Source organism: Ambystoma mexicanum, chromosome 7q, assembly GCF_040938575.1.
Source record: "Ambystoma mexicanum isolate Mex_15411 chromosome 7q, UKY_AmexF1_1, whole genome shotgun sequence".
NCBI lineage: Eukaryota > Metazoa > Chordata > Amphibia > Caudata > Ambystomatidae > Ambystoma > Ambystoma mexicanum.
In genome coordinates, this window is record NC_090941.1 from 771,450,294 (window position 1) to 771,476,301 (window position 26,008).

Below are 26,008 nucleotides of genomic sequence, written 5' to 3' on the forward strand. Positions count from 1 at the left end.
TCCTGGATAGCAGACAGTCAGAGATGATAGTAACGATACTATTGCCCACTGACAAGAAAAATGAAGAACAAAAAACATTTGTGGAGCCCTGTTAAAATCCCCCAACATATTAGTGGATGACAAAGGTGCAGTGGAACATCGTGAGGGTGATTTTATTTTAGGGTATAGTGTACAGCTGCCAAGTTATGGGCAGAAACAGCCAGTGGAGGTGCTGGAAAACATGAAGGCTCACAGAGTCATTGGGTGGAGCTTCCTAAACTGATGTAGGAGGAGGCAACAACTGCAGGTCGATGTCTGAGGATGGTGGTTGCATGGCATGACGTGGTGTCGAAGCAACTGAGGGGCTGTTGAGACAGGAGACTTAGGGCGATCGGTTAAAGCACACAGGACTGCCAGATGAAGAAGGTGGGCTGCAGGAGGAGGATGGGGAGATGGGAAGCAGAAGGAAGAAAGAAAATAAGTGGATGCAGGCAAGACAAGGGGCATGAGGAGCAGCAGGGGGTGAAAGATGAAGAGTCAGATGCAGGGCAGGATAAGGACAGCATGAGGTGGTGCATGCGGGACAGGGAGAGGAAAGAGTGGCAGAGCAGTAAGAGGAAGCATGGCAGCCGGGCAAGGAGCAGAAATCTGACTGTGCAGATGTTGGTGATCCTGTAGAGAGGACAAGGTGAGCCGAAGGACAAAAACGGTGCCACCAGCTCCTACAAACTGGTTCTCATCCGTGAAACACTATTTAGGCCTACTGGAGAGGAAGCCACGGGCAGAGGTGCACAAAAAATGTCAGGCTGGGCAAGAAGTGAGTTTTATGACTTTGGCACAACTGTAGTGTATAACCACAATTGGCAGTGGCAGGAAGTCTCTGATAAGACCCACATGGTACCCACCATCGCCACCTCCATTCTACCACCACGTGGTGCAAAGAAAGCATCTGACAGTACGTCTAGGGATGCTGGTAATGTCCCACCTCATCTGCCACCATAGTGGTTTGAAAGCAGTTCAACCACAGCTAGGTGACGCCCATAAGTCCTATGTTGGCTCCCAACCTCCGTGTGCTGAGAAAAGAGTGGGGTGAACCAGCATGATTACCGTTTTCTTACCTGCGTTGAGGGGTTGGTATTCTTCTGCAGGCGGCTGGAAGACAATGGAGTCACAATGGACTATCTACATGTCTAGCAACCCAACACCGCCCATTAAAATGATCAAGATGGGGGAAAGAACAGCTCTAGAAAAGACTACAATCTTTCTAGGAAGACAGTGGCTAACCAAGTCGGGTAGTGCCAGGCATTTACATTTAGAAGGAAGCAGCTGTAATGTTTTAGAGAGACAGATGAATATTTGAAGTTGCAGCTCTTGGAGTCGGAGAAATAGTTACAGTTCTTCTATGACAGGGGGTGCTAGAGAAATATTTACAGTTGCAGCTATTGTGCATAGTGGCTGCCTTCACCTATCAGGGAGACCCGGGGAAATATTTACAGGTGCAGCTATTGTGTATAATGGCTGCCTTAACCTATCAGGGAGACCCGGGGAAATATTTACAGTTGCAGCAATTGTGCATAGTGGCTGCCTTCACCTATCAGGGAGACCCGGGGAAATATTTACAGTTGCACCATTCACATAGCAGGGACCCAGCGAAAGATTTTCGGTTGCAGTTATTGTGTATTGGGGAGAGCCAATGACCAAAAGTTGTGGTTGCAGTAACTGTGAATTAGGATTCATAGAACGATTTGCTGTTTCATGTATCCTGGAGATCTAGAGAAGTAGTCCATATTGCAATATTGCAGCTGCACATATGGAGCAAGTCTGTGCCTCCCGTGTAGCAAGGAGAGCCTGAAAAAGTGTCAAGGTTGTGGCTCATATGTAGCATGAAAATGTTTTAGGTTGCCTTCTGCCCTGTGGAAACATGTTTTTCTGTGTGTGAGACTGTAGGTCTAAAATAGAAGGACCCCACTCAACTTCTCTGCGTGTGACTAGACGTGGGGGAAGTCTTTTTCTTTAAAGCCTTTGTGTTGGCTATGCCTAGGTGTCTTGCCATTGTACTCTGCTACAATATAGTGCTTGTTCCTCTAAATGAAGGTCAGTTGTTTGAACGCGGCACTGCAGTACCCTCCTGTCAAAAAAAACAACCCCAGCAGTACTAGGGGCACTCCCAGGCAGGAGGGAAAATTAGGAATTCTAGAGCTACTCTTGCAAATGCTGCCGACCAGACTGCTAATTACACCTGTATTGTGGCTCATAATTAACCATGTGAGATGCATCAAGTAACAGGCATCCATGGCGGAATGACTACTGTATGTTCTTATAGAGCCATCTGCAGGTAGCAGAGTAAGGAATGTATCCCACAGGTTCTCTGTCCTATATGCAGTGCATGTGTCAGCACTGTTCACAGTTGTCCTATCAGTGCACGCTTTTATAGATGTCCTTTCTCAATCCATGCTACTTCTAAGGGTGATTGCGTGCACTTTCCAAAACCACCATACATACATACATACAAGATGACTCAGTTGTAGGCAGAAAGGGGAAGGTAATTCCTAAGGAAGAGGATTCTCAGTTCTCACCCAACATATGCGAGTCAAATGCATCTACTATAACCTTGAAATGCAAGCCAATAATTGTGACTTAAGGTATTCACTGTTATCAAGATTGAGTTACATCCCCAACCAGCTGTGCGGAATCCACCTCACTTACCAGGGCATGGTCCATTATTTTGGACAGACTCAGTTCCAGCAGGTACACTAGTGGCATTACTTTTACTAAGAGATGCATTGTCAGGTAACACTCTTGGTGACCTCCTCAAATGGCTCTTGCACAGACAAGACGACAGCAGCAGCTGATAACCTACAATAGAACATGACCCATCTGAATCGATAATTGCAATAACTGCATTTGGCACTTAGCTGGTTCAACCTATGCAAGGTGACATTCTGGGGAGTTGTGACGAGAGTTCTTCGAGTATTGCGATTGCAAGTTGTGGCACACCTGAAATTGTCACAGCGCATTTAGTCCACTCTGGCTACAGGTAAAGCATGTGCTGACCACTGGGCCATGTCAATCATTTGCTTCACAGGCTAGCACTTGCAGATAACGTGTTGCCATAAGATAGAGGGCGTTCACAAAGCAAGGCCCATGCATTGGTGGTCAACTGCAACAACACCCAGCCGTGGCTGTCATGGGTTTAGCCACTGTGGTACCACTTCTTCCAAGATGTTAATTCCTAAATCCCTGCATGGGCAAAATGGCCTGATGCTGAACAGTATGCACCTGCTGGAAGGGAAGGCCACCCAATGTGCAGTGACAATGTACATAGCCAGCCATATAACCCATGCTCTGCCAACTGTTCATGTAATATGATTTAATATTTATAATGCATGACCTACCACTATACTGATCTCCTGACAAATAGGCTTGTTCAGAAGAAATTATACATTGTGCCCACACCTAGGGTTTCCATGCACAAGTCGGTGAACAGAACATTTGGGAGGTATTGGGAGCGAGAGCATCAGGGAAAGAAGTAACTAGGAACTAGGCAAGAGGGTAGATTAGGACGAACAGGAAGGTGGAAGTAGTATTTATTTGAGTTTGGATACACCTCATCTCATATTTCTAAGTTTGAGGTAGGTGTGATGAATCTGGTGGAGTCCTCATTGATACCCTGGCAATGATCGCCTCCAATGTAGCCAGGGGACGTCAGTCGCTATCTTATCCTGACCCTGAAAATGGACATATGAGGGAGCCTCACATGGGACGAGACAGCTCTCGGAAGGAGGTGGTGACGCCATCAGACGAGACGCAGTATTTTCCCCTTTGTCCTGAAGACCATATAATACCCAAGTTGTTGATGGCTTGTTATGATCCCACAAACCAGAAACCCCTTCCTTTTTGCCACTCTAGTCAAAATCCCATTTATACCTCAAATATACACAACACACATATAACACCTCCTGTTTCTGACGTTTTTCTGTCTAAAATCTTTGAACAGCATCATTTCAGATATTCAAAAATAAATAGAGACTTCAACTCCCATAAAGCCTCAAGTTTTGAGACAAAGAGGAGAAGGAGGAAGGAGTTGATGCACATCGAGAAGAGCTCAAAGAACAACAAGCAGACTAGTGGTTTTCGAAAGCCTAAAGTGTGCAGAGCCTTTAAAAACAGAAGCCGCACTGTGGGAGGAGAGTGTGCAGGAGAGGACATGAGTTCCCAGCTGGAGGGTCACCAACGCGAAGCACACAGGATCCGAGAAGGCTGCCAGTGCTGGGTGAGAGACAGCCCTGACGAGCACGGAATGTCCCTGGGCATTGGGAGTAAAGCAGAAGCTCCCACGTGGCGGTCGCTTGAGGATACAGCAATTCCATATCCAGAACGAAGAGGCAAGCCGACCTGTAAATGCAGAGTCACGTGTACCGCTAGAGGCCATTTGTGTACTCGAAGCTGGAGAACGGATGAAGGAATCATCCCACCAAGACGCAAACCGCATCAGAAGCACAAAGAAAAATATATGTGAATTATTTGAAAGCAGACAAGCCAAGATTGTTTAAATACAGACAAAACCCAATGTTAAAGCAATGCCAAAAAATAATAATATTTGAATACTGACGTGATAAAGTGCAACAGAAATATATCTATACATGAAATGTAAATGGGGGGCGGGGGGCGCTGGAGCAAGTGTTACCTTAATATTGCAGCACAACAAAGTTGAAACAACTGTGGCATAGTGAACAAAAAACAGTGAAACCAATAAGAAGTCCTGGCAAAGGAATACACCAGGCAATTGACATTTGGGGAAAGATACCTGGCAGGGAAGTATACCAGGGGTTCTGCAGGACCCCAGAGAAGAATTCCTGGCAGGGAAGTGTTAAGGATTTCAATCAGGCTCACACCTGGGTCTCGCCTAGCATGTAGTGCGCAAATGAAATAATTTTTTTTTGTGTCTATAAGTTCAATATTCTGAATGATATACCACTCATATCACACCCGTCTCAAGGTCACAGTCGACCAGCAATCAGGCTAGTTTGTAAAGGTAATGATTTATTTATTTAATATTTAAATCACACATACATTTTAATATATATATATGTATGGGCAGCAATCACCAAGTGGTGACAATACAATTCAAAATAAGTAAAGCAATTGAATTCACTTATATTAATGCAGAATATAAAACACAGGAAAAAGAACAGTTTTGGTTTGTGAACAGATAGTGTTTATGTTAATAATTCCCCTGCAAAGTACTTTAACGGACAAATGAGCAATCCTACACACAAGTAAATAATCAGCAGGTAATCAGGAATGAAAGACAATGGGCCTCATCACAAGTTGGGCTGTATTCCCGGCTGTAATACCGCCGACTTTAATAGCCCTAGCACCGACCGGTCTGGCTGTATTACCGCCGGATCACGAGTTGGATGTTAACGGTAAATCCCCATTCCCAATTGGGTCCATTGGATTCAATGGGGTATTTTGAGCACTAATTATGTGGGCTAATACAGCCGGCGGTAATACAGCCAAAAATAGGGAATTTTCACCTCCAGAGAAAGGCTAGAGGTAAAACAGCCCATTTAGCGCCCAACTCGTGATAGGGCCAGCCCTTAAATGCGGCTGTAATACCGTTACCACCGCATTTAAGGGCTACAGCCCAACTCTTGATGAGGCCCAATGTCTAGAGTTTATATACAATCTTCCCTCCCCAAACAAGAGAGAAAACTGTTTTTGAAAATTGACACTTTTAAAAATGACAAGGGAAAATGGCTTTGTGAAATAATGCAAAATGGTCAAAAATGCTTAAGTGGAGAAAAATTCTTAGGAAAGCAACACTAAACAGATCCTAACAAACACGAGCTACAATATAAACCATAGTACACACTTTAGATCAGGATGGGATTGAAGAAACACTTTGAATGGGAAAACGACACGTGTAAACTTTTGAAAACTGCAAATTTGCGTAAAGATTTTACAATGCGATTTCTGATGAAAACAGGTCAAATACACTGAGAGTTGAAATTTCGTTTCTATCTATAAAAAATGGAAGAAGTTATGGAGGTTTTAGTGAGAGGCTTTTTTGCAAAATAGGCGCGAAATGAAAACAGAAATTCGGTATTAAAAAGGACAGATTGGTTTGATTACACTATATTAATGACTATGAAAAAGAGAATGCCACCCGGTAATCTCCACAGTTATATGGCCATGGTAACCCTTCATGTGGTGGATACTCTATCTCTTTCTGGGATTTACTTTAGTTACTCAAATCACTAATGACTTATGGTTTTGTAAAACAAATGAGAAAAATCAGCGCAAGAATGGATCTGACAATGCTAGGGTTCTGAAGTTAACGATGGGATGGGTTGAGATTGGTATAAGACAATGCAAATATTCTATGGGTCACTGTTCTTCCTATTGATACTTACAGTCCCTGGTCATTGGTCAGATCTACCGGCAGCAGGGCACCTCTGGCAAGATTGGATCAGCAGTGCGGTTCTGGTCAATTTTGGACTGCACCTCAGACTGGATTTGGTTGGGCCCTTCTGGTCACTGGACACGGCAGATTATCAGGATGCGAGTTTCAGCAGGTAAGCCTTAATGGTGGCAAGCCAGACTGGATCAGTATTAAATCCCTTTAAGATTGGGATGGTTGAATTTGGATCTAGCTAGAAAGAGTTCAGCAATGCTAAGGTCTGGACTCTGCAAAGAAGTCTGGAGTCAGCTGCAAGCTGAAGAGTTCTGGATAGAATGAAGAAGTCAGGAAAAAAGCACTGCTCAGGAATATGGATGAGTTCTGGAAGCAGTGTCTTATGTGTGGTGAAGTTCCTATATTTATCTTACCAAGTGACATCACAAAGTTTATGGTGTGGGCAGAATTTCAAAACACACCCCCAGGGCTGTGAATGGCCACAGGCACTTGCTGTGTTCTGGTTGGCACTCAGAAAAGAGCTGTCATCTTTATGATGGGATTTAGGAACTCCCACATTGATTTTGACCAAACCTTGTGCATTTCTAAAATTATGTCCCCTAATAACATTGGACGCATACATTGTATATTTGATGGGTTATGTTCACATTCAATTCCCATCTCTGTGAGAGCTGTCTTTGTCATTCTATAGAATTTTATCAATTTTAATCATAACAGTCCAGACTAATAATTTCAAATTCAGTACATATCTGGGCGATTATCACTGGATCATGTATATACAATCTTAGACTGGCAACATTAATAGTTTTGCTCCAATTAGGGTTTTTCCTGTAACTTTGGTTCCTTAGATGGTAAAGGGTTCATTAATGTCATCAAAGCAAAAGACTAAAATTAGGTTAACATCTACCAATTATTAGATTTATCCTCCTTTGGGTTGCACAGTTAAAAAGTTTCACATTTTTTTTTGATAAAACATTTTTCATTGTTTTATATTTTCATTGAAAACAACAACAACATATGTGGACTAGCATGTCCTTTCAAAATTCCATCATTAACAGATCAGTTATCAATCACCCATGACATTACCCCGGGTCTTCAGTGCGATTAAACCATATCCCCCTCACTGCATACAACAGGGTCCAACAGGATCTAAGGTCCATCTTCTTCCCACCTCCCCCATATCTTATCCGCCTTGGTAGGGCAACCTCTGGCTGTATATACTCTGTGCTCTATAGTTGCACAAATGTTCATGTCTGTTGCCCATTGCTCCATCGTTGGGGGCTCCGGGGCTCCCCATTTTTGCGCTATATTGCGCTTCATCAATCCCGCTGCCGTGTTCAAGAGCAGTTTGCCCCATTTGTCAAGTGCAATCTCATCCGGAACACCCAAAATGAGAATCTTTGGGTCCAGTGGTATACGGCACGCCAAAACATTGCTAAGTACAGTACAGCATTCATTCCAGAAGGTACGGATTCGGGGACATGTCCAGAGGATGTGAAAGAAGGTCCCCTCCTCTTCTCCGCATCGGAGACAGTTCGGGTTCGAGGCTCTCTCCCACCTACATAGTATCGTCCTAGGGTAATAGACCCTGTGCAGGATCTTTAATTGGACCAGCCGAAGCCTGGAAGAAATGGCCACCTCCCTTGGGTGCATTAATACTTGGATCCAGTCCTCTGGATCTATTACCCCTACATCCATCTCCCATTTGGCTTTCAGGGTCGTGAGTTCTGGCGTAGCAAAGGATGTAATAGCATTATATAGGATGAAGGTGCATTTGGTGGGGATGAAGGCTGGCAACATGTTGCGCTCTATTGGTGTATAGTCCGGGACATTGGTGCCTGCAGGTATGTGGTTTCTTAGGGCGTGAGCCAGCTGTACATTGTGGTATCGTTCAGTGCCCGGAAAGTTTCAAATGTAATCACAAAGAAAGATTTAAACATCAAAAAGTTCCAGCAGTTTTTTTTTTCCTTTGTAACTCCCCTTCACAGGCAACAGCTGTCACGGTCCTTTGATCAGGAAGGTGTGTCCTCTTCCTGGAGAGGGAAGCACCCCTGTAGAGATCAATAGGCAGCTTGCCACTGTTCTTGGCTCAGCCACAGACAAAAGTCTGATGAGTCCATTGTGCTCCTTGTTGTCAATATGCGAGAACCATTAAGGCTTCCTGTAGCAAGGCAGTGGTAATTTGGAAGTGTCAATCTTTCCCAGGCTAGCATTGTCAGGTCAGAATTATTTACTTAACTCCAATACTGGGTTGCTTTAAATTCACTTTACAGTCTTTTCATTTCCCACATATACAAATAAGCACAGTTTACAAGGGATTGACCATTTAAAAGACTTAACCCTTTACAAACATGCTTTAAATAGGTGAATTTAGCAATTTCTTCAGGGAAAAGCAACACATTCAAACGGGGTTACACATCTAATTTTCTCATGCAGCTGTCAGACAGTGAGGCCCAGCTTTCTCTGAGCCAGTTGGAGAATATGTGATTTCAGAACACTTTTTATTTCAATAGCTCACTGGGCAAATGACTTCATGTGACAGGTGACAGCACCCACTGACATTCAGTGAGTCCTGTTCTTACACCAACTTTGACTGTGTGTGGCAGGGTGTGCAGCCTTTTCGTCATTTGTGAACCATGCTCAGTTTTGCAGATTTGGTGCACACAGGGTTTAGCACCTGCATTTTTGCCGGTTTCCTTTCCCCCATTGGCAAAGGGGTGTAGTGAGACACGCACTAGCATGGGAAAAAATATTCCACAGAAGTATACCAGGCAATCCACCAAAGCCATAAAGACAAGTTTTAAACTGTGGGAAGATACCTAGCAGGGGAGTACACCAGGGCATCCAAAGAATTCATAAAAGGATCCCTGGTGTGGGAGTATACCAGGAGTTCCACCCATATTGTCGAGGAAAGGTTAGCCATGTTACAAAAGATCTGGCAGGGAAGTACACCAGGGAAATTAAGAAGAAAACAAAAGAAGTTCTGGTAGATAGATACACCAGGCACTTGGAGATATACAAAGACTTTTAACACTGTGACAAGATCCTGGCAGGGGAGTATGCCAGGAGATCTAAAGAGCTCACAAGAGGATTCCTACTAAAGGAGTACACCACGTAATCCGCTAAAGTACAAGAGAAGTTAAAGAAAGCTTATTATGGGTCGTATTATATGAATAAGAACCTTTGTGAATCTAGTAACTTTGTGAATCCAGTACAAAGAAACCAAGGCAGTGTTGGATGTCTGGGGATGTATTACTTGATCAAGAACTTCCTGAATTTAGCATAAAGAACCAAGAAATTGTTGTTCGGAAGAGACACTTTTGCCATCCTACCTAAATATCCAGTGGAAGGGTACCACCCTCTGGTTCCAAGGGTTTATTCTTGGAAAACACTTTCTGTTGCATTTATCTTTATAAAGAGACACGTTGTAATACCAAGAAACTGTTGTTCGAAAGAGACACTTTTACCATCCAACATAAATATCCAGGGTAAGGGAATCACCCTCTTGGTCCAAGGGTTTCTCCTTGGAAAACACTTTCTGTTGGATTTATCTTTACATTTTGGTTATGAACACATTTTACTAAATATAAGTCAGAGACATTTCCTTGCAACCTTTAGTTGTTTGTTTCTAGTCTGAGGGTCGGATGAGACTTCGTTAGGATGGGGTTAGAGAGGCGTTTATCCAACCTCTTTCTGTTTAATGAAAATGTCTAACATTGAGAATATTAAACCTTTGTGTCTGCTTCTCATTTCTGACCCCTCACAGAAGGTTGGAATGGCAATTACAATTAAGGGATGTATGGTCTTTTTAGTAGATTGTGAATAGGAGTACTAATGGTATGGTATTTGGTTGCATGATGTGCTCAGGCAGTCAAATATAGTGTGGAACACAGATTCAAAGGAAGTCCCTCCTTTGAGCAGACCACATGTAATTGGCTACACATTATAATGGTAACAATTTTAATTAGAAGTAGTGTGTTGAGTTATCTCTATATATATAAAAGGGAAATGTGTCGATATGTGAGTGTGTCTGTTAGAAATGTTCAGCATACTTCCCAATGTAGACAATGGACACAGTATAAAATATAACTTTCTAATTTTTCTTTTTTTAAGCTGTCTGCAATGTGTGTATGTCACTGTTCAAAATGTTCAGCATGCTTCCCTACATGCCACAAACCTTAAATTTGCCATGTGGGTAGGTTCCATGGTGTAGACAATGTAAAATGTAAAAAACGTTCCTTTTGTTTATTGTTGCAGTCTGCAATACTTGGACATGTGTGTGTGTCTGTTCGAAATGTACAGAATACTTCCCAACATACCACCAACCTGACATTTGGCATGTGGGTAGGTTCCATGGTATAGACAATGTAAAAAGTATAAAGCCTTTTTTTTAAAGCGGTCTGCAAAGCTTAGATATGTTTGTGTGTCTGTTCGATATGTTCAGCATACTTCTAAACATTCTACAAACCTGAAATTTAGTATGTGAGTAGGTTCCATCGTGTAGACAATTTAATATATCTTTTTGAAATATATCTTTTTTGGATGCTCCACCTCAAAGTAGCTGGAATCGATTTACGGGATTCATGCTTTTCTCGTGGTCAGCTTTACATGGCTTGCTCCAGAATTGGAAACAAAGACAATGGGCCTCATTACGACCCTGGCAGTGATGGTATGAACGGTGCCGGTAAGGCACCAGCACTGTTCATACCATCCTGCCGCATTACGAGTTCTGCTCGCAGGTGCCGCACAACTGGAACCGTCATCAACGCTCCCAACCCCCATTCTGCCCTAAGGGGGCCCTATGGGGCAATATGGGGATCAGGAGCCCGGCAATACCACCACCGGTGAATGGGCAATTACCGGCCCATTCAACTCGTAATGGGCCGGTTATTGCCCAATCACGGGTGGTCGGGCCGGTAGCAAGCATGGCGGTAGCTGTGCCTGCCATACAGGCACGGCTACCGCCATGCTCGTAATGAAGCCCAATTTGTTCACAATAGCTCCTACAGGAAAGTCTAGCGATATTGTTTACAAAGAAGCTTTGGTTTAGTTCATTAAATAAACTTCAAAATAGGACTGAAGTAGGAATTACTGTGCGAAGCACGGGTACACCTGCTAATACATTTGATGAGAACACACTACAAGCATACCATCATGCTACTCAATACATTTCTTTCATACCATAAACTAACAAGAAATGATGAGCACTGCAATTCCAATTGAAAGGACATAGATCGTATGGAAAAAATAAAGCCTAATACTTAATAAACTCTCCAAATAAAATTTGAAAAGGATGCTCTAAAATAAATCAGAGTTGCAGTTTGCTTAGAATCTATCATCTAGCATCACAATCATCTGATCATACACACATGTACTTAAGTTTCAGCTAATGGGTATTTATGAGTTAGTAGCCCATCCTTCAACAGGATTAAAACAAATATGTATTTGGTGGTGTGACTTGATTGAAACTGTTGGACTGTATGTCCCTCCTACAGAAAAAGTTCAAACATACTTTTGGTCACCAGAAGTAAAGAGACTGTAAAAAACTAGATGAGTGTTCGACTATTAAAGTTGCTAACTAAAAAACATTTTACTGTTGTCGAAAAACAAGTTTTTCACATCTCTATGATGTCTTCAAAATGGCCATTCAGGAGACATAAGTTAATGCAAATAATGTGGACTTTTTAGCACTGTTTATGGTGTGAAAATGATATCATAAATAACATTCCTACACAAACATCTTGATGTATAAAAGAGGGAGACATATAAATCAGTAAAGAACTTTGAGATGTATTGGTTTATGTACTCCTTACCTCCCTGTGATGTTCATTCTGATGGATGTTCCTGCCACAGATTCCTCATCTAGGAAATCCCTATGCCAGCTGAGCTGTTCTCTGGAAATGTTTCTGCTGCAAGGGGGATCCACATCAGTTCTGTCTGACACCTCTACATGCCCTTCATCAGGGCCAGCATGTATAGCGGCACAACCTCAGTTCCATCCTTTTTCCCTAGCACTCTGAAGCCAAGGGACCATAGAACTGATAGTGTACTAGCTTCCCGTAAGAGGGGCAGGTAGAGAGGGATATGAGAAATCCATGGCAGGAACATCCATCTGAAAGAACATTACAGAGTCATGTGCTGTTCTAATGGATTCTTTCCTGTCACTGAATTCTCATCTAGGACAGACTCCCAAACCAAATATGTAGGAGAAAACACAGGAGAACTGCCCTATCAAAACGGACATCCTCACCCGCAAGGGAATCCAAGCTTTCATGCTTAGTGAACATGTGCAGGGATACCCATGTAGCCACCTGGCAAATGTCCAGGCAAGGGATTCTCCTCTGTAGGGCAGAGGTGGCAGTCACTCCTCTGGTAGAAAGAGTTCTGAGACCATCAAGCACATCCTTCCAAGCCAGATCATAGCATTCTGTGGTGCAGATAATGATCCACTTGGACAGGATCTGTTTGGTCACAGCCCTGCCAGCACAAGCACCAGCGTAACCAACGAAAAGCTGGTAATCTTTCCGAGCCTCTCTAGTATGAGAGACTTAGAACTTCATGGCCCGTACCATGTCCATCCGATGGAAGCGTTCCTCTGCCTTGGAAGGGTGAGGTAGAGGAAAACACACAGCAAGATAGATCTTCTGAGCAAAATGGAAATCGGAGACCACCTTCAGCAGAAAGGAGGGCATCACTCTTAACGTCACCCTCCGTTATGACAGGATCTTGCAGGATTACACTCAAAGGATAAGCTGTCAGGCTGTCGGTATTCATCAGGTTACTTTATTCAGGTAGCGTAGTTATCAGATCTCATCAGGTACATTAGGAGATTAGGAAGTACAGACAGGAACCCACTGGCTCCCACCACCCATACTACATCTTGCAACTTCCCTGGGTGGAACCCCATTCACACACACACATTCCATTAATTCTGCTAACATTCCACACATGTCATCACACCTTGCATACACCTCATACAAGCAAGATACAGGACAAAAGAGTAAAGTCAATCACAACACCTTCTCTTTGGAAAAAACAAATAGGGTGGTAAACCAGACAGTGACTGGAGCTCATTCAACTGTCTTGCAGAAGAGATGGCAACCATGAAAATCACCTTAAGGGTGAGCCATCTAATAGAAAGGGAATGAAAAGGTTCAAATGGGGTGCCCATAAGAAATCTTAAAACTAAATTCAAATCTCACGCCGGAACCACAAACTGGCAGAGGGAAAGATATGGACATGTCCAGAAGCCACGGAAATCACCTTTTCTGCGCCCAGTCTGGGGCGAGTAGGATCCTTGTGGTTTCGAACAGGGGCAATTTCCTGAGAACCAGCAGAATGTCACGGATTGGTTGGAATGCATACAGGAGGTAAAAAGTCCACTTGACCATCAATGTGTCCCCCAAAGCTCCCTGATGAGGACATTACCTGGAGCAGAACAACTCACTCTTCCATTTGGCCCTGGAAACAAAGAGGTCCACTTGGGGAGTTCCACAAAAAGAGAAGACCTCCTCCAGAACTTCCTGACAGAGCTCCCACTAATAGGAGGCCGAAGTCCGTCTGATCAAGGCATCTACTGTGACATTCTCTCATCTGGCCAGAGACATTGTTGTCCATATCCTAAAACCACAGTCTCATTGCTTCTTTGCACAGAGGCAAGCCACCATGTTTGTTGAGGTAGTGCATGGCTACTGTGTTGTCCATCAGGATCAGCAGTATGCATGATCGCCCTCAACTCCAGCAAGTTGATGTGTTCACAGAGACCCTGTGGAAGACCACAGCCTGCTGACTGTCAGGTTTGACACGTGAGCACCCCAGCCAGTCAGAGATGCATCCATGACCCATGGGGCCAAAGTGCATAAAACAACGTGCCTCTCGGCAAGTGGTCCCACACGGCCCAGCACATGAGATCTTGGGCCACCTGGCTCGAGACCTCTGGCACTGGAACTTTGATGCACCCTTGGCAGATGAGTTGTTTAAATCTTTTGTGCATGTCATTCAAGTGCACCTTCTGGACACTCTGGCTACACGTTGACCCTCAGACTCGGTCCATGATCTGTGTCCGTGTCCTGCAAAAATATTAAAATACATCAGGGTGGTGATTGTGCATGAGCAGTGTCAGATTATTAATACATCCTTTGCATCTGGCATTGTTCTGCCCTCTTTTGAAGAAACCTACACTCGACCCTGCTTGCTGTTCATACTATTGGCCTATTTCATTACTCCCTTACGTAGGTAAATTTATGGAATCAATAACAGTGGAACAATTGCACACCCACGCTGAATCACATGAGTGGCTGGATGCCTCTCAGGCAGGCTTTAGACCCAGCTGCACAGAGTAAGTGGTTGTAGCCGCAATGGATGATTTGAGATGGACAGTCGACCGCAGAGGTGTAGGGATCCTAATCCTATTGGATCTCTCAGCTGCCTTCGATATGGTCGACCATGTAATTCTCCTATCCCAGCTCAGTGGTTACGGGGTGCGTAACAGAGCCTTGGATTGGCTCTCTTCTATCGATAGATCCCAGTCGGTGGTGAGCCCCCCCTTTTGAATCAGCTCTGAAACTAGATGTCCCTCTGGGATCTTCCTTGTGTTCCCTTTTGTTCAACCTCTATATGAGACTGTTAGCACTGCTCATTAGACCTGCCAGTGTGAGGTTTTATATTAATGCAGATAACACTCAGATGATCTTCCAAGTAGGTGCGATGCTGACCTCGAAGGAACAGGTCAGCACTTGGATGTTCCAAAACAAGCTTAAATTCAATGTCCAGAAATCAGAGATGATAATTTGCTTGCATCCTGTGATTGGTTTGGGGCATAGCACTCAACGGGAGTCGGGTGCTGGGGGATGGATGACCGATCTTTGCCCCCCCGCTCTTAGGAACTGCCCCATACCATTCCCAAAGGTCAAGAACCTAGGGGTTTGGCTTCACGGCACCCTGTCTCTCAAGTCTCTAGTTCCTGTCTTTGCCATCTGCAATCCCTAAAATCTCTCCTGGACTTCTTTGCTTTTTCTTATAAAAGCTAGATAGTCAACATTCATTCATTTCAACCAGACTGGATTTTTGCACTACACTATATCTAGGGGCCTGCCAAAAGTAGTGCTAGTCAGATTGAAAAGAATCCAGAATGCTGCAGCGAGGGTTTACATAGGCTTCCAGTGGATAAGCGGATTCAATTTAAGGCACTCTGCATTGTGCATCGAGCTCTGTACTGTCGGACGCCCGACTTTATAAGTGCTGAATACTGCCATTATGTTCCTGGGAGATGTCTGTGCTCAGCCTCAGCTAATCTTTTGTTGGTGCCCAAGTTTAGCCAGGTGACTAGGGGTAGAGCAGTCCTTTTCAGTTCAAGCTGCACAGCTGTGGCATATGCTCCCTGGGTTTCTGCAGGGAAATGAATCGTTTAGACAGCAGGCACAACCTGATGACCTTTCCATTTCCTCCTGGAATAGGGACTTCCTGTTGGACAGGGTGGCTTTATGGGAGGGGGGGCTGCTGTATCTAACCTGGCTTGGTTTGATCAACTGTACCCACTGTTTCAGTGCCTTGATACATCCTTGCGAGGTGAATGTCAACACTTTACAAGTACTGTACCATACGATACCAACTGCAACCATTGGCAATGGAGAAGCCACTGAACTGATCTCATGCGCAGCCTCGCCTCCGTCACCACTAAGACGAGAGGCCATGAGTCCCAGAAGGCATAGGAAAGCTGATGCACGGACACGTTACAGTGATTGGAGGACACTGACCATTCGAAAGCCCTGCCCAGGTGAGTATACAAGACTGCCACGATAAATCGTAGAGACTCGGATGGCAGAACCGCAGACTTTTTTTAGTTCTAGGAATAGATCAAACTGTGCAAAAGAGTGTATGTGTGGAGCAGATGCTCCGACATTAGCTCCAGTGAGCATGCTTGGACGAGCCAGTCATTGATTTAGGGAAAGACATGGATGCGTTCCCTGCTGAGGCAACTTGCTACCACTGCCAGCAGTTTGGTAACCCCTGAGTGCCAATGACAGATTGAACGGAAGGACCTTTCACTGGTAATGCTGTTGGCCCCCTACAAACCTCATTTATTAGATGAATCTGCACATGGAAGGAAGTAGGCATCCTGAAGATCCAGGGAAACCAGGCAGTCCTGCTGATCAACGGCTTGTAGGATCTGGGATACAGTAACCATCTTGACCTTGTGCTTGCGTAAGAACAAATTCAGCAGCTGCAGGTCCAGAATGGGGCAAAAGCCTCCTTCCTTCTTCGGCACTAGAAAATAGGTGGAGTACCACCCCCATCCTCGTTCTGAGAGTGGAACCAGTTCAATTGCACTTTTCACCAGAAGCTGACAGACCTCCTCTAGGAGGATGGGAACCAGAGACAAGGGGGTGGTCCGAGGATCATGGTCCAGTGGGCGCTGGAGAAATGGGAGCCAATTACCCCAACGGATGACCTGTAAGGCCCAAGCACTGGACGTCATCTTTGACCATTCCCTGCTGAACATGGAAAGCCTCCCTTCCACTGGTATGAGTGATGAAGCCCGTCACTTAGGTTTGGAGCCCTGGAAAGTGGAGGGAACAGCGGTCACTTTAACACCTCTCTGCTGGGTACTCCTTTCTCTACCTCTCAGGAAGCGCCTGCCCTGGCCCCTTCAAGGGGCAGGTTGTCCTCAGCCCCTCTGGACAAAGGTGGGAAAGGGATGAAAACCCCTGCCCTGAGAAAAGGACTGCATGGAAGGCTGCTGGACTGCAAGCCCTAAAAACTTAGCAGTCACCTTAGACGACTGGAACCTCTGGAGGGCTTCATCAGCCGTAGCTCCAAAAAGTAAGCTTAGACGTGGACCAGTGGGTGCACACCCTACAAAGGATCAAACACGCTTGCACACACGAAGAGCATGACTAATGCTCTCATTTTCCAACAATTTTCCAACACTTTCTCTTTCCCCGGAGCTACTTCTGATTTGGAGTGGATGTACCAATACACACCCCCGAATGGTGGACCAATCAGCACTATCCACTGCTATCTGGGTTCCACCTACTATTGTGATCGGTTCATTTTCCCAGTGTCGCGCTGCCGACACTTCCCGTGACAAGTCCGTTTCTCTGTTGCAAAGTCAAGCTTGCAGCCACAGGCCATTCCCGTTAGCTGCGTGTGGATGACTCAGCGTCCTGTGCAGCCCCGAGCGAGCCGCATTTTGGCTGACTGCTAATTAAAAGGTAAGCAACATGCGCATTGCTCTCTTCTACGGCTGTAGTCTTCACTGCGCACCATGCTGCCCTGAGAGGTAGCCACTACTTATCTGCAGGTTGATATGCACTGAGACTAATGTGCTCCCTTTATCTACTACATTTTGTTTCTCAGTATTCATTACTGCGTCCACCTGACTGAGGGATTGCACTCACCGCTCTTCGCACAGCAGTCATCTTTACTTCATTTGTGGAGGAGGTGTATTGGTAGGCTGATCACCGCTTTTTCTATACTATGTATCCTTTTCCCAGTGGCAACAGCGCAGCCCGAATATGCAATAATGGTTGCTCTATCGAGCGTGTAGATTTACTCATTTATGTATTTATTTATTCATTTATTTTTTATTGTTCATTATTATTATCATAATTTTAAAATAGGTTTTCTGTTATTCATTTCCCTATAGTTTGTGAGCATGCACGTCGCACCGTAGCACCCGTGCATCTATGCCTGATTGGGCTCATGAGAATTATGTGACCACCCACACAAGGGGTTACCAACTCAGTGTGTAGCAGTGGTTACTCTTCAGCTGAGATCGACCTGACCTTGCTCATTCGTTTGTTGATATTATTGTACCGACCTGGGCAGAGCAAGGCAGTAACCAGGTACCCTTCCGAATACTAACTCTCCCATTCCTCTGGAGTGGAGGACTATGGGATACATTGACCAACTCAGCAGAATTCCCATCCATAACCAAGCCGCACTTCAGCAGTTAACAGCAAAATGGCTGTGCTTGCTCCTTTGAGCACCACTGCCTCACATCAAAACTGCATTTTGCAGCTACAAAATTATGGCTGTACTGTCTTGCCAAGCACCATTGGGCAAGATGGAGCAGGGTTCACACAGAGAAAGGCTGCCAGGGTGTGTTCTGGTGCATACTAAAGAAGCAAAGTGAAAAGCTGCACTGCTTTGCTGCTAGCCCAAAGTTCCCATTGAAAAAGGGAAATATTTGACATTTAAAATGAGGCCACTCTGATGCTCTTTCACCTGTTCTACATCACTCTGCTTTTATTAGTGAGGCCCTGCCATGCCCATCCATATTCAGATTGTGCTCCAGCAGAAGAGAGCATTATCCCTGAATAACAGGCTGTGTCAGACCAGATCCAGGAAATCATCAGAAGCTTTACTTTCAGCCGCATGGAAAAACGCTTGACTTTTGGGCTACAAAATGTCAATAATCAATGCTTCAAAAGAAACCCTAGCTCTAAGGGCATAAGTCAATTTCAGTGGACCTGTGTCTTAAACAGATTGCTGTATAAGTGAAACTGACTAGGGCTGCAAAACAATGTTGGGAAGGGAAAACCTTTTGAAAGGGATACCCCAGCAGATTTCACCACGTGTTAAAATGTGCTTTTGAAAATATGGGAAAATACCTGTTTTAAAAGTGTTATGTTGAACAAGGCACTGTCCTTGCCTAGCAATGTAAAGGGGGATTTGCTGTGAATCATAGATGGGATGTTTTATTTTCACAGACTTGCTTCTGATTCAAAACAATATAAAATAAAATAAAATAAAGAAATAAATGTATTTGCTGTGCTGGGAAATCAGCCCAAACAGGTTTTCTGCCATGGCCCAAGGGACATTTGGGTGCTGACCCCCAAGAGAAGCTACAAGGGATTTCTGGGACACATGCATCTTAATTGCTGCCTTTGAAAACTTTGAATGGTCCAGGAGGATGCATATCACACACTCGTCAGACTTCTGTCTGGTCTTCGGCTTGAGACAATAGATCTGGGACACCTATGTGCAACTTTTGGAAGTGACAACCACCAGTCATTCAAACTGGGGGAAACTCCAGGGCAGCCCCGGGCTAAACTGACATTTGGTGGTATCCTGAAGAAAAAAATGGTCCCAGTAGGAAGACGAAGGCCAGTCCATTTTGGCTCAAAAGACTAGTTTATTAATAAAACTTTGAGACTTTTATCTCTGCAATTGGACAACGCAGAAATGCAAACGTTTCACAGTTTTGATGCAATTTCGGTGGCTTTAATTTAAGACGTGGTAGCCTTCACTAGCATATAGGGGACAGAAATGGCAGAGAATTGGATATTCTGAGGAAAGTGTACATGGTGCCACTTTGAAATGTAATATTCACATGCCTTTTGATAATCTATACACATGTATAAAGTTATAGAATTGTAGGTAAAATAATTTCATTGACAATGACGAAAAACCATTAGATGGACGAAACAGACTGGAGAGTTGGACTGCCATGCTCTGCGTGAAATATGTAATCTGCCTATGTAATTGGCAAAAGTGCCACAACTGTACAAATGTGGGATTTATGTTAAGATTGATTTTTGGCAGAAAATAACAGTGGGATGGTTTTGCACCTCATATAAAACAACTCCCTAAACTGAGTCCCCTCCTTGAGAAGGCGATTAACAAAGGCTGACCTATCCAGTTCTTGGGGGTAAGTCTAGCTTAGTTCTGCCCAACCATAAATTCTATGATGTCACCCGTCTTATAAATAAGAGAGGCTGACACACACTCTGGACACACTCTCTCCTGAATTTCCAGCGCCTGCAGATCCAGTCATTACAGATCTACCTTTCCAAGATTCCGGACCCTACTGCCAGGCCAAAGCATTGTTGACCCTATCCCAGCAAGGCCATTGATCCAGAAACCCCACTAAAATCCCAATACAAAGGGGAAAAGCTGTGGTACCCTTTGGGAAGTATCCTCTGACCAGACTGTTTTTTTTCCCACTACCTGCATGCCCGCTGTACCCTTGCCATCCAGTGACCACACTTGCCCAGCTCTGTGCTGTAAGGGGCAACCGCCTTGCTGTGACCAGAACCTTTTGAGTCCAGAACCCGGCTGGCTGTCCAAAAATCCCAAATCAAGTGCGGAGTGTGAGTGCTTCCCCATCCCATAGCAACACATAGCCTATCCCATCTTGACCCTTTGTCTTTGTCCTACTCTTTAAGTCATCCTAGCCATACCCTGGTAACTTGTTTAAAACTGCCAGAATTCTCTGTGCACCCTGATCGCCCAGTGTTAGCGCCACTTTTCTATTAATTTCTGTCTTGCATGGATCATAAGTCCTTAGTCATATATTTAATAATCAAATTAATTCCCACATAAAGTTGAACGCGGGGTGAAAAGGTGGATGTCGCAAATCAACCTTGGAGCGTACCATGTCTTTCTTTAATAATATAGTCTTGATGATCTAGTTTAAGTAAAACTTGCCTTTCTTCCCAAACCGATTTTCTCTTTGTAACTGCTTTATTTTACCCAAAACAGAATTTCTTTCACCTTGAAAATCTATTCCAATTATCCAGCTATTGTCACTCTTTCACTTGTATATTATCCTTGTGATATGCATCTATTCCCCATCCTAAAAAACGCATTCCTATTCTGTGTATTTCAACCATTTAAAATAAAACATGTTGACATGAAAGCTGAAAAAGTGGAAATTGCAACTTTTCAACATGTGATTTAACTGCACTGGGGTTCTCACTTTCAAATTGCTTTTGAACTGTATGCCTTTTGTGATACATTGCTTTATAGTTGCTAGTGATATTACATCCCTGATACTGTGATAAAACATATGTACCTCATTATTTAACCACACATATAATCAATTATTTTGTCAAAATCCGAGTTCCATTTTGGGCCATTTGCCTTTTATTTTGTGACGGAAGGTCAGATGTTGATTCTGTTTGCTGCCTCATATCCCTGACCCCCTGCTGCTTCATTCTATCGATAATTGTGGAAGCATTGCAGAGGGAAACCTTAACACAGGTGCTATCTATCCTAATTAAAAAAGTGTTCTTATTCATTTGTGCGTTGGTTATGTTCTTGTAGAAGGTTAAACAAGTGTATTTCAGTGGGTTTCATTGTAATTATCACCCATTGGTGATTGCTGCCCAATATAACAATGGTGTGATTTTCATTGAATTTAAAATGAATAAATATTGTGTTACCACCCACTGGCCTGGTTCATGGTCCATTTTGAACCGGGGTATTTGTAAAACGGGGTGTGAGACGGGTTGGTTATCGGCTCAATTCGAATTCGTAGAAAATAAAGAAAAAGCATTCTAATTGCACGCTACATCTAAGTGCGAAGGTCCTGGTCCGGTGTGTGATGCCAGATTGGGATCCTTCACAGGACTGCATTTTAGAAGGCATCTGTGCCAGCTGCTCAGGGGAAATCTTTGAGTGGTGGCTCTTTTTCTTTGAGAAGAAAGAAGAGTGGCGATGAGCGGACTCACTCAGGGAGCGTGACCTCTTACGACGCTTCTCCTCCATGTGCAGAGCCCCCCGATATTCAGAGCGTTGATCCGCACTGTGCAACCTTGACCGAGACCACGGAACTTCACCCTTCACCTTGTGGATGAACGTGAAGATCTTTGCTGCCTGTTCCCGACTGGCCTTCAGGTGCATTGGCTGACATGACTCGCAATCTTGGGTGCTGTGGTCCTCCTCTAAGCAGTACAAGCATATCCAGTGCGGATCCAAGACTTACATTTGCTGGCTGCAATCCGCACACAGCTTGAACTGGAGCCTTTTGACAGAGTGGGCATGGTGTTTTCAATAATAAGAAGCTTGGCAAGTGTGTTCCCAATTACCGAACAAAGTGCGTGGAAAAAAGGAACTGAGGTCATTGGACGATGAACCACTATATATGCTGGCCCAGACTTCATATCCGGTGTGGACGCATAGAGCCGTTGGATGGAAAGAAGCAGCACCCCCGTGTGGCAGCAAAGTTTATGGAGAACAGCTGCACAGAGATAGGGAAATCATAGATGAGAAATCCATGGCAAGAAAGCATCCATTAGAAACAAAAAGTACTGTGTGTCCAAATTTCGAGGTATGAAGTATTTAGCTATACAGATATGCAAATTAATAATTTGAAAACATGAGCTATAAGAGTTAGAGCATGATCGAATTAGAATTGTAACAGATATTCAGTTGGTTACAGGTATAAACACAACTGTAGAGACGGCAAGAATAATTCAACTGGTTTGAAAATACGAGGTTGTTAATGCAAGAGAAGGTTGTCTGAGAAACATGTCTGATGCTTGCATTAGCTGGGGTAGTATGGCTCCTTCTGCTTCATGCTGGAGAAGAAGCTGCATCTTTGAGAGAGAGGAAGGTTGAACAGCCACAATCAATAGGCATTAAACATGAATAATGATAGTGTTTTTTACTGGAAAAACATTTTAAAGTATGGTTATAAGGGTGACCAAAGTTCACCACTGGAGCTATAAAAAAAAATGGTTCATGTAAAGAGAAATAGTGCACAAAATGAAAATTGTGAGCATGATCAGAAAGTGTCTAACACACTAAAACGAAAGGTAGGATAAACAGGCCGAATCTAATATAATAAATGCCTGTTGCTAGCCAAAGTCCTCTTTAAATAAATTGAATTAAAACAGGCCATTGTAGGCGGCCATTAATGTGAGCGTGTAATCTGTAAATCCAATGTTGTTCGAATATTAAAAGATTATTTGCGAATGAATATGTATTAGGATCTGGTCCCAAAAAGTAAATGATGAACCATTGGATGTCATCTGCAGTAAGTGTGTATTCCAAGAAATGCTTCACTAAAGGAGCTTGCATATTTGAATTGTGAATCTTTGAGCTATGTTCTGAGAGGCGTGTGATTGCTGTTCATGTGGTAAGACCAATATACACCACACAAGGGCATATCATCAAATAAATCAACATTTTAGATTTCCAAGTCAAAAAGTTGTTTTAATTGCTAGGTACAATTGCCACTCATAAATTGTGACGATCTGGTATTGAACTAGCACGCTGAACAATGTCCACATTGAAAATGTCATGATGATAGAGATAATTTAATTCCCATTGCATGCTCAATCATGTTAGTGTGGCAGCGTAATTGATTTGCGTATTTAACTAAATTCCAAGTTCAACCCCCAGAAGCAAAGTCACGGGCTAGCCAAGCACGTTCTGTGTACTAAAGAAAGAGACAGAAATGCAAATGTGGGAACCGGAGAGGAAAACGAGAGGGGGACCAATAATTTCGAGTGCCAAAAATGCACAGTCACAGTCTAGGATTGATAGTTCAGTGTGATCAAATCCATGTATGAAGGAGTTGATTTGGTTCATGCATGGATGACGCTAGCAGAGGCTTGGTTTTGTTGTGCAACTGATTATACCTCTTCACTGTGGGTGGCCCCTGTGTTAGCTATCATTTATAGTAATTTGCTTCTTGCACAGGAGGGAGTCTAGCATCAGGGTCTTATGGCAGCCAGAACCTTTGTTTCAGATTTGAGGGAAAGGTTCATGTGCTTCGGGCTAGCCAACCTAGCACACAAACAAGTAAAATGTCCACAGTGAAGTGGATTTCTGGCCCTCTGAACTGTCTAGTATTCACCCCAATCAAAAAGGAATCTTGTCGTACAACTCTAGAAATGAATTGCAGGGAGTGAAATGGTGACTGGGAATTTACAAGTGTTGATTCACTGTTCCCAAAAGCCCTGAAATCATGTTTTTCTACCAATATGTTACCAGTTAGTAAGTACGGTCTCTGATCTGGCCTGCAAAACCTTTGTCCACATGCAACCACCTTCGGGGGATCTTATAATCCTGACAAACCTAATCTAAGGGATACCCCGGAACTGGTAAAGCTATTGACAAGAGACTGTATGTTCGAATTTGGCCTGGAACAAACACTTTTGTGTTAAATGAAATGTTTGAACTTAAGAGTGGAGCTCAAACTCCTTTGTGGAACCCAAATGGGCTAAATGTCCACAAAGGCTGTTCTGGAAACCGACGAAGACCTCCAGCCATCTGCGATGGACTTGTATGATGTGGATAAAGTGGACTGCCCCACCTCCATCCAGAGGGACTGAGCACCCGTTTCCAGTGGCCTTTGAGGTTACCTATGATAGTAACACTTCCAATCAGGCCTAGCAGTGAAACACAGATTTAGGGCTGGATTGAATGACAGAGGCTGTCATGGTGTGGTGAAGGTACTCCTCTTCAACTGTGGCTTTTAAAGGAGATGCCATAGTTCAATTTATTTGTGAAATGTACCTTTCCATCCAGCCAGAAATTGTTGATGTTGAAGTGGCTGAGACGGAAAGAGGTGAAGCTGGATGTGGGACTTCATTTTTGTGACAAAGATCCCATAGAGGCAAGGGTCAGAGTGTATCGCAGGGTCCAAGGCAATATCAGGCAGAATATTTATTATGACAGAAACCAATCCTGTTGGGACAGAGGAAACCCCTTTAGAACCAAATGTGCCTTTTAGCCAAGCGCATGGTTAGGCATTATACAGGTCACCTGTAGCCCTCCATAACATTATGTTTATCACTGCACTCCCTCAGCCTCAAGCCCAATCCTTACTGAAGCACAGTTGCACTGCAAACAGTGTAAAAGCATGATTAATGTGACAAATTTGATTCTGCCTCGTAGGAGTACAAGAATGAGTAGGGTTCAAATGGCCCACTTAGCTCTCACACTTAAAATACAATCATAAAGGTAAAACATGGACAATCAATAGATATAACTCCTTTGCCTTTTGTGGTAACGCGGGCCGAGGAAGGGCGGTACTCTCAATAGGGGTTGTAGGGAAGTCTAACTCATAAGAAAAGATGCAGAGCCAGGTTTCATTTTACAAACAACACAAACAGCAGCCTGTGCATAGCAGTTGGAAAACACATGCACAAATGAAATGTGCAATGTTTTGCAGCCACTCAGGTAAAACTATAACTGATAAGTGTGATGCTGGAAATGCATTGGAGGGACGGGGCCTCCATGTCCTTGTCCTGTAGTCCTTTTATCATGTGTGTTCTGTGTTATTTTCTGAACAGGAATCCATGTGGGACTCCTGGCAGTGAAGCTCTTCCTCTTTTTGGTTTGGTGAACAGACCCTTGGGACACCTTTATGGCTCCCATGGGTGGGGGTACAACCCTGTACCCTTCGAGTATGTTTTTGTACACCTGTGTGTTGGCCACAGAGCAGGGTATGGGCTGGTGGCAGCTCCATGCTGAATTTGACAGGTTCTTTGAGTATCCTCCATTTTGGGATACCCAGGGCCTGCCATTGGAATCAGTTGATTCCTGATATGAGACAAGATGGCCCCTGTGGCCTCTTGCTTCCTATTCCCTGTTACCTTGTTTTCCCAAAGTCCTGGGAATCCCTGACTCTGTCCCTTCCCCTGACTGGCTGTTGGGTGGGAGTTCCATATATGGTATTGTGGGGAAGTCCAGGCCAAACTGGTTGGAGCCTTCCCAGTGACTGTATGTTGTGGGTACACCCTTGGGGTGGGACCTGGGTGAATGGAGTGTGTGGCCAATATACATTTCATGTTATGGGTGTCTGGTTTCTGGTATGTGACACAAAGACTGAGACAGCCCTGCCCGAAACTGGTATGAATGCAGTGGGGA